This window comes from Papaver somniferum, chromosome 2 (assembly GCF_003573695.1).
Source record: "Papaver somniferum cultivar HN1 chromosome 2, ASM357369v1, whole genome shotgun sequence".
Classification (NCBI taxonomy): Eukaryota; Viridiplantae; Streptophyta; class Magnoliopsida; order Ranunculales; family Papaveraceae; genus Papaver; species Papaver somniferum.
In genome coordinates, this window is record NC_039359.1 from 147,106,982 (window position 1) to 147,116,892 (window position 9,911).

The window sequence follows — 9,911 nt, forward strand, 5'->3', positions numbered from 1 at the left end:
TCCTTGATCTATCATTCTCAAAATAATTCTTTTTACATTTCTGCAATCATTTGTGGTATGTCCATGAAAATGATGATAAGAACAAAACTCATGACTTCTGTGGTTTGGAGGTGGTTCCGTTCCCATGTTCCATGGTGTTGTATATTCTCCATCAAGATTATAGCTTCCCATATCTTCTCCACACTTTCATTTAGAGGTGACATCTTGATTTCTTCCCATACTACCTTGTGACCTCCATGTCTTATATTGTAGTTTTGTCTTTGACCTCCATAAGTTTCTTGCGGTTTATCGAGTCTTTCAATCTTGTTACTTCCTCCACGATTGTAGAAATTTCTTTTTCTTTCATACTCTTCTTGATCTCGGCTTCCCATAGCTACCAGTTTCTGTGGATTGTTACTTGTCACCTTCTCTTGTTGTACTTGCGAAGTATTCACCACTGTGTTTATTAGCTTGGGTAATAAGCTTGCATTCGCTGTTTGTGAGCTGGTGTTCGCAACTGGATATGATTCCATTTCATTTTGTATTTCCTCTAGAGCAATGAATTCTTCTTGAAGTTCCCGCAATTCAGTCATTGTGATCGTATTCTTGACTCTGAAAATTTGGACATATAATAGGTTTGTTGCGAACATAGCATTGATAAATGATAATATAAGATATCTCTCATCTACACGGCCAGCCATTTCGCTACACATAGTTCTCCATCTTTTAGTTAGGTGTTTCAAACTTTCGCCAATCCTTTGTTTTAATCCCAACACATCTTCTATACTAGGTCGCGAGGAATTATTACTTATATACGCCCCCAAGAATGTAGTCTGCAAACGATTGAAGGAGGTTATTGTGTTCTTTGGTAGACCTTCAAACCATTTTAACGCCTCTCCTGTTAAGCTGGATGCGAAATATTTGCACAATACGGCATCATGATTTTCCCATTGTAACATGCACCTCACATAGGCTTTAATTGTTGAATTTCACAAGTTGTTCCATCAAAAATGCTGGTTAATACGGGCAAATTGCATTTCGGTGGTATTCATCCTAATTGTACTTCCCTTGTAAATGAAGTTTTCGCAGCTTCTTCTATTGCTTCATCCAATTGTCTTCTACCTACTTCTCCTCTATTATTTAGCATTCCTCTCATTTCTTCTAATTCTTTCAAGATTTGTTTATTTACACCTTAATCTTGATCAATTGGTCTCTTTAATTTCGCCTCTCTTCTTCTGCGTTCATGTCTATCTTCTCTCGCGAAATTTTGCATTTCTTCTTCATTATCCTCATCTCGTCTTCTTCTGCGATTCTCTTCCTCATATCTATCTTGAATTCGCATATGATGATGCCTTTCATTTTCCCCTCCATGATTTTGTTCATTTCTTATCAATTCAACTCGTTGTCTTTCAGTCATCCTATTTACTCTATCATACTTTTCATTGAGATTACCGTTATTCAGGTTTTGTGTGCGTTTTCTTTCTCGATTGTCATGATTGTTATGGCGAATTGTCTCCTGAATCTCTTGTTCTTCCATTTCCGCTCTCAATCTTTCACGTTCGCAGATTAAACGTGCTTGTTCAGCATAATATCTTTCAATTTCTTCTTCAATTGTCTGTTGATTTCTTTGAGTTTCTCTCACGTGTAAAATTCTTCTTCCTTCCTCTCGATTTCCTTCGCCATCTTGGTCATTTCGTCCCTGATGTTGTTCGTTCTCTTGATTTCCACCATTTTGTCCATCATCAAAAGTTTCATTTTGTGGAACGTAACGATCATCAACTCTTTCTCTATTTTCGCGATATTCTTCATTAGGATTTGATATTTCTTCTTGAATATTATTTCCAGCATTGATTGTGGGTGAGTTTCGCCTCATTTCTCTTTTAGTCGATCTTGAATATGATTTTGTAATACTTCTCGATCTTCTATTCTGTAGTCTTATATTCTCCATCCTTAATTCGTGATTTTGCCTTGTTAAATTTGCACGTTCTTCTGCCTCAGCTCTTCTTTCTTCATGTATTCTTCATCTCAACATTTCTAATGCTCCAATTTCCTCATCTCCATGAATTATTCCTTCACCTGCTTCTTGATTTCTCTCTTCTTGTCTATAATTTCTGTTTTATTGCTCTTCTTCTACTTCTTCTGCCGAATTTGATTGCCAAGTGTGTATGCTCACCCTATCATAATATGTATTCCTCCCTTGAACTAGTGTTTGTTGAATTGGTGGTTGAATTTGATTTTCTCTATTACTTTTCATTCTAGTAGATTCTCCCATTTCACTTCTTTCTCTTCCAGCAATTCTTTTGCTTCTTCTAACAGTAGTCGGTTGTTCAGATGTATTTCTTCTTCTAGCCATTTCTTCAATGTTAACAGATTGCAAGAAATTATAGAAAATTTTTAATCAATGACTCTAAATTTTCACAAATCTCAATATCAATCTTCAGCTTTTTCTAAAATAATCTTCAACACGTTCCCTGTTTCTAGCGCCATTATGTAGCTGCAGGAAATCCTACACCACATCCCTCATATGATTTCATTGTTAATCAACTTATTTTTAGGTTTACACTCTTAATTTTATTGATTATTCTTTGAATGGTCTTACAAGAAAAGATAAAGAAATCAAGAATGATCCCTGCTCTGAACTTTCTCTCTCCTATTTACTTGTTTCTTACTCTAAAGAGATCTCCCCTTTTCTTTACAACTCGAATGACTATTTATAAAGAAATACATAGTGGATGACAGCTAATCTGTCCTTTATTTTCGGGTATGGTTCGCGAAATTCTCGCAACCTTATAAACATTAATTTCGTAAACTCTCTAATTTTCGCAGAACTATCATATCTTTCTCGTGATCTTTGCTGACGTCATTTATTTTATCATTTCTGAAATTGTTCTGCGACGCTGTTGTGCTGGGTCATTGATAATTTCGCTGAAACATTGTCGTTGCGAGATTCTGATCCTACATCTTTTACTAATTAACTTTGTGTTTTTAGGTACTAAATAACGCTTGGATGAATAGATAATCCAAAAGAGCATAGAATTGGTGATATTAGAAGAAGGACAACAAAGCTCCCGATAGAAGGCAGTGAAGAATGTTGTTTGCACCTCATCCGCGAGTGAAGAATGTTCTTTTCAAGACATAAAACTATAAGTGGGCTTGAGATTCTTAGCCTTGAAGAAGACATGGGCCTAGAAGTAATAAGACCCAAGACCCAAACCCGCTGTCATATCTGAGCCATCATATTTGATAGAGCTTCACAACATCCAACAGTGGATCCGCGCGGTACATCAATGTTTGCTGCTCCTGCTCAACACCATATCCGCCTATTTTCTTCCACAAATCGAGCAGAACCAAACACTCCTTCTCTTCGTACTTTCTTCTTCTCCATCCTCTACAAAACTATCAATTCACCATCCCTCCATCAATCACCTTTATCTCCGACCAACTCTGAGCACAACCACCCTATGCAATCAATCAACCTCGTAGCTTATATCTATCTCCATCATAGCTTCTTCTCCACATCGGTAACCCTAGAAGCTGGGGTTGAGAGAGATAAGGCTAGAGTTATCCTCAATAGCTAAAAGCAAACATCAAATAAAGAGTTACAGGTAGAATTGTAGAGGGGGTTTGTCGGAAATCACGTTTTGAGTAAGTGGTTGTTCTCCAATTTATCAAATTTAAGGGATTGAGTGAAATTGTGTATAAATAGGGATGAGAGTTATGTGTAAAATTCATGCCCGGATTAGCCGGAGCACCAAGCAGTAGTTTATGTTTTATTTTATTATCTCCATGATGTTCTGATTTCATAGTTAGGGTTTAGATGGAACCATTAATCTATTGCTAAGTTTGGTTCATGTATTGATATTGTTCTTGCTGTGCTATAATGTTTTGGATAAATATAATCTGAGCCTTCAACATTTTGCTCTCATAGTGTATGCCATGTAGTTAGAATAACACTATGTTGATTGTGCTACAACTCATGCTTAATTGATTGTTGTTCGATCCTTTGACCAGTTGTGCCTTAATCAGACAGTTAGTACTTTGGAGGGATACCTTAGTTGCGATTAGAATATCCATATCAGGGTTGTTTAATTATCTAAGTGATTGATCTGCGGTTAGTTTGTTTTGTGAGAGGGCAGCTAATACTAGGATTAGGAATCATCTTAGTGACACTAAACTATCCTCCTGAAACTTCCCTGGATAGGCGGAAGATCACCGGTGTCCATTATAAGGGACAAGAATAGTATTGAGACTGAATTAAGTTAGTGTAGGTTAAGCAGTGGATTCGACTTCCCTAGCATCTTATTTATATGTTTGTAGATTACTCTTTGCTTTCGTTTTTGTTATTTCCGTCACTACCATCATCTAGCCGTATCGGCAAACAAAACCCCCCTTTTGGTTACTCTTTGTTCTAATCAGTATAGAAAGACTATAGCTTCAACTTACATCCACCTTGTCCCTGAGGATCGACATGTATTTGCCTTGTCTACAATAGGACGATGTGCTCTTGCAGTCATTGTAGGTATTGTTTATAGACCTACCAAGTTTTTGGCGCCGCTGCCGGGGACTCGGTAGCGGTGCAGCTGAAGTTTTCTATCTTTACTTTGCTGATTTTTAGCTTTGCCTTGTATATATGTGCCTGGAATTTTCTGTTTCAATCATTGTTAGTGTAACTTAGTAGTTAGCCCAACTATCTAAATAAACTGCATATTAGTTGTGCTTTATTAGCTGTAATTTTTTTAGTTACTTCATTGCATTTTGTTTCATTGTAACATGTAGCTTCTCTGTCTGCAAGAATTTCCAGTCACCTGCATCAGCATAAATCTTGCACCTGTTCTGTTAAAAGTTGTATGTCATTCCATCCTGTAGCTTTCTGTCATCTCATTTTGTATATTGTATGTCATCAGTTTAACTTAGTCATTTCAACCATCTGTGTATAATCATCTCTTTAATGCTTTCTTTAGTTGCTAGTTTTGCTTTCAGTTAAATGTCTGCATCATAATCCTGCGAAGTTCTTGATCATAGTTGTTAGTTTTTCTCTTGTTTTCTTTCTCAATTCATTGGATTCATATAATTTTTGGCCTGCTGTTGTATTTATAGCTTAGTTCTGTAGCATTTTAGTTGTAGGTTTTCATTTGCATTCATGCATCTTGTTTCAGCTGGGATACTTGCATCATCTTTTAAAGACCTCTTTGCATTCTGTTTTGCTGCATTCTCATACCAACATTTAGTTTCAGTAGTTTTTATGTAACGACCCTCAAGTTCGTCAACGCTATTAGACCAGTCAAGAGACGATTAAGCCGTTAATGACTCGATTAATTAACGATGAGCCTTAACTAATAAAAATTAATCTAACAACGATTTAGATACGAAGTTAGTACCGTCGAATAGGTCTCGAAAAGTTATGTGCAATGGGCTACTCGAACATGTCAATCGGATAGCAGATGATAAAGATTTCATCATAATAATCGAAGGGAAAAATAGTCATTTTGCTGGCAAACCGCCTTGGCTACCCTTATCCTTTTTTGGGTGCTTCTAACATTTTGGGTCGGCCATATCCTTAAACGGATCGAAGAGAATTTCATTCTCTTATTTTCTTTCTCTTTCTTTCTTCTTCCATATTCTTCTTCTCATCCTCTCTGTCAATTTCATCTTCACTGGTTTTGATCTTGAGTCTCTCGAGATTAGTTCGTATAAAGCTTGTAGTTGTTGAATTGAGGGTGAAGGTGATGATGCTTCTATCGATTGGGTTTTGGAAGAAGTAGATAGTTGGGGTTTGAGAAATAATCGAGTTACGGTTTCAATTGAGGTTCAAAGAAGAATTATAAGATGAATATGGTGGTTTAGGGGATTGAATTAGGATGGGTTTGTCACGAATCAGGTGTTAAGGTTGATTTTGAAGATCAGATGGATGAATTAGAGTTAGGGTTTCATGTTCTTCCCAAATTAAAATTAGGGTTCCTGTGATTGGAATCTGCTGATGAAGATTTGGATGTGCGGGTGATGGTTTGAGTGTTGGATGAACTCAACTTGTGGGTTACAGATATTGGAAGCAGTGGTTGCTTGTTTTCTGTTGTAGCTGAAGTCAGTTTTAAGAAGATTGTGAACTGGGAACTAGGGATTTAAATTGAAGGTAATACTTTCTTAGTCAATTAAATTCTTATTCATGTTTTTTGTGATGTGTGTGTGTTTAGTCTTAGTTGTTGTATGAGGATATAGCTGTTGTATTAGAACTGTTAATGAATTGAGAGTAGTGTGTATGAAACAGAAGATCAGGTTTTGAGTCTGTGAATTTGTAAAAATGGGATTGAATGATTGGTGGTGGTGGTGTTTTAGTAAAGCACTATATTTTGGGGATGGTGTCGATACTAGATTGAATGCTAGTGCAGGACATGGCAGAGTAGTTGATGTTGAACTGGTGGAAGTGTATATGGTTTGGTTGGTTGTAGTTTATGGAGTTGGCAGTGAAGATATAGATGCGCAGGTGTTATTATTGGTGATGAATGAAAACTGATACTGGATGTGGTGGTGTTCTATTAGTGTTGAGATCGAATTACATTTGAGGATGCACCTTATGAAAAGGATATAATGGTATGAAAATTGAGGTTAAATAGGTATTGAGAATGGAGTTGCAGGTATGGAGATTTTAATGTTGATGTTATTGTGTATGAGTTTTGATAGTGATTGAAGTAACCAAGGGGAGAGCTGTAATAGAAATGTCGGAGTTGTAACTGTGGAACTGAAGTAGGTTTAGTGATGTTGATTTAGTTATGGTGCCTGTGAAAATGTAATTGTGAATAGATTAGCAGTCAGGATAATGGAAGAGGTTTCTAGATTCTGAGTAAGAATATATAGTCTTGTGCCTGAGAGTGAGAAGTATGGAATGTATGAGTTGGTAATAGTGGAACTGAATTGTTATTGGTAGTGTTCTTGTTTAGAATAAAAGATGAGTGAAGTCTGTAATGGAGTTTTGTAGTGTTGTGTGTTGTTGTTGTGTTGCACAATGATTGTGCATTAGTGATCTTTGGCCTGAGCAATGGCTATGGCTTACGCTAAGGCTTTGGCATTGTGTTTTAGGCCTATTAGTCAGCCCCGTCAGCTCAGCTGACTCAGTGTATCTGACTGAGTTGAATCGGTTCGACTCAGAACAGACTCAGTGGACCGAGTTCGACCCTTGACCTTGACTGCTTGACCTGACCTTTGACTGGACTGTGACCTTGACTATCGGTGACTGTTAGTTGACATGTGACTGTCGATTTGATCGTTAGAGACCGTTAGTTGACTCAGATGGACTGAACCTTAGATTAATAGGCTTGTGTAGTGGACTTGGGCTTAGGACTAGTATTCCTATTTTGGTGAATTGAACCTTTTTCGTTTGAATTAGCTTTTGGTTCCTTTTACAAAGTTATAGATGATCATAAGACATTTCTAGTGGACTATAAGATCAACCTAATTGGATTAATAAACCTTTAGATATGCTAAAGATAGGCAATGAAAAGGTGTAGTATCATTAATGAAACTAGAACCATTAGATATTTAACTTAACCTACGACTAGAGAATTGTATGAGATTATGTTATGAGCCTTGTGTGAGACTTTTGGCTAAACTCTTTGAGTGATTGTGTGATTAACAGTTAGTTTGTATTAACAACGATCGATTCAAAGGATGAACCAGCGGATTGAGGAATTCAAGGTGGGAGTGGCTTGTCGTCAAATCAGGTGGGAACTCTGTAACCTTCTTGTAATCATTGAGTCTACCTTATCTGTGAGCATGATGAGTTCTTTATTTCAGTGAACATGATGTTTGTAATTGAATGAGTATGTTGTGTGATATGCATTATGTGGTTCCCTGCGAGGAGTGTCTGTGATTCCCCATGGATTCTTGCTAAGTTTTAGAAGGTCGGTAACTCATCCGTTTACAATATTACTTCGAAGGGAGGTAACTCATCCATTTGCAATATTACTCACTTTCTTTCTTATTTAGATAGGAGGACGGTAACTCATATGTATGCAATATTACCTTAGAATGGCGGTAACTCATCTGTTTCGATAGTATATATACTATTTTATTTGGGAAACTCATTCATATGCATATCATACTTGCTTGTTCAGTCTTAGTAGTATGACTGGGTTACTATGACCTTGACTTTGGAAGAAATTCTAGGTTCATGACTGGATATGGTCATTATTTGGAGACTCCGACCTACGAATAATGATTGGGCCTTTTGTGAACCTGTTGTGCGGGGTCAGATCATAGTAATCAAAATCTTATTATATTCTAGACTTAGATGGTGGCATTGGGATCTATGAGGTGTACGCATTCCACGATAATATCTTACGGTACCCGGATTCATGCTATCATTTGAGACTGGAGTTATTCCTAGCATCTTCTTCTCCATTGAGTGAGACGAGGTTAGGATAACATATGTTTAGGTTGTTTAATTCAATTCTTGTAGATCCATCCGGTGGTGGATACTTCATGGATATTGCCACGATGGACGCAATATCTGGGGAAAAGAGTTGAAGCAATCTCCTGCTTCGTGCTGTGTGTAAAAGGTGTTATTTGTTTTCTTCTATTGTTCTGCTTCTTTTAATTTTATTATCTTTTAGAACTGTGAAGTATGTTGGTGATTACTTGAAAGTTATTTGTCTCCATTGGGCACCCCTTTGGGATGATGTGCTCACTCGTTCCCGCTTCAGTTTTCAGTAATCAGAATAAAAGGTGCGCGTGAAGATATGTGTTTTCACAGCTTAAAGATTTTATCGATTTAGAGATGTAATGTTAGCTTCTGTTGTGTTTATTTTGTGATTATGTTCTATTTGTAAATCGACTCACTATTTAATATTTATCATTAGAGAGGAGTTCTTGTATTTATTTCATAGAGGGCTAGATTCGGGTTAATCTTTGTTTAGAACTTCTTTCTTAGTGTTTAATTAGATGTTTTAGATCGTTAGTGCCTCATCTTATAGTTAATCTCTTAGATTTGTTTGTTGCTAGCTTAGGGGGCGCCACATATTGGTATCAGAGCTCACTACTAGATCTTATATGGGTGACAATAGGATTAGCCAGTGCCAGTTAGTGAATTAAACTTGTTTAGAACTGGGTTGGGATGTGAGATAAATCTTAATTCACTAGAAACAATAGATAACTAAAAGATGAATTGAATTGTTTGATTGTTTTGTATAACATGCTGGTTTGTTTGTTTATTGTGTTGTGTATGTATGTTATTCTTTTATTTATGAAGTAGAAATTGTAAGTTGAAGTCAGTTACGTTATGGTTATAAATTTTAATAGAGGATTAAAGTTTAGTTAGTCTCAATTATTTAGCACTTAAATAATCTAGCACTGGAGAATAGTGAGGTTAATAATTATGATGTGTTCCTGTTATATTAGTCATGTGGGTAGGCATTGTCAGGCGCCGCGAACCTAGACAGGGTAACTGCATTCTTGTATCACTAGACATAAAAGGAGGACTTGCTTCTATTAGTAAATTTATGGATCCCAAATTTTATTTAGAAACTAATAGAGTACACTTTCCCTTAATTAGAACCATTAATCTATTAAATTAGATTGTAAAAGGAGTTAAGATAATAGTTTTACCATTAAAAAAATTAGTTATAATAGATGATAATAAGATCACTAATAATCATAACGATAAAAGTGATCATTTGGATCAAGTAGCTACGCAAAATTATAAGTAATCATCTACAGTCAGACGTTGTAATTAAAAAAAAAACATTCTTGTGCATGAAACCAGATAGATAATATACGACTTATTAGGTTAAGACTTAAGAACGTGCAGATATATTACATAAAATGAAAAGACTAAATTTGTCGGTAATCTTATACCCAAACTATCTTTAGTTCAGTAACTGATTTAGTAGATCACAAAAATTAAACAAATATACACGAAGATATAATAATAGTATTTGGAT

General features: G+C 36.1%; 1 long non-coding RNA gene across 1 annotated transcript; it reads left to right on the forward strand.

Annotated features, from left to right (window-relative positions):
- The first annotated feature begins 5,592 nt into the window (after nucleotides 1-5,592).
- On the forward strand, nucleotides 5,593-7,830 carry LOC113354086. The gene is made up of 2 exons (XR_003361670.1): nucleotides 5,593-6,109; nucleotides 7,610-7,830. It is a non-coding gene; the product is annotated as an uncharacterized LOC113354086 (long non-coding RNA).
- Nucleotides 7,831-9,911: the final 2,081 nt, after the last annotated feature.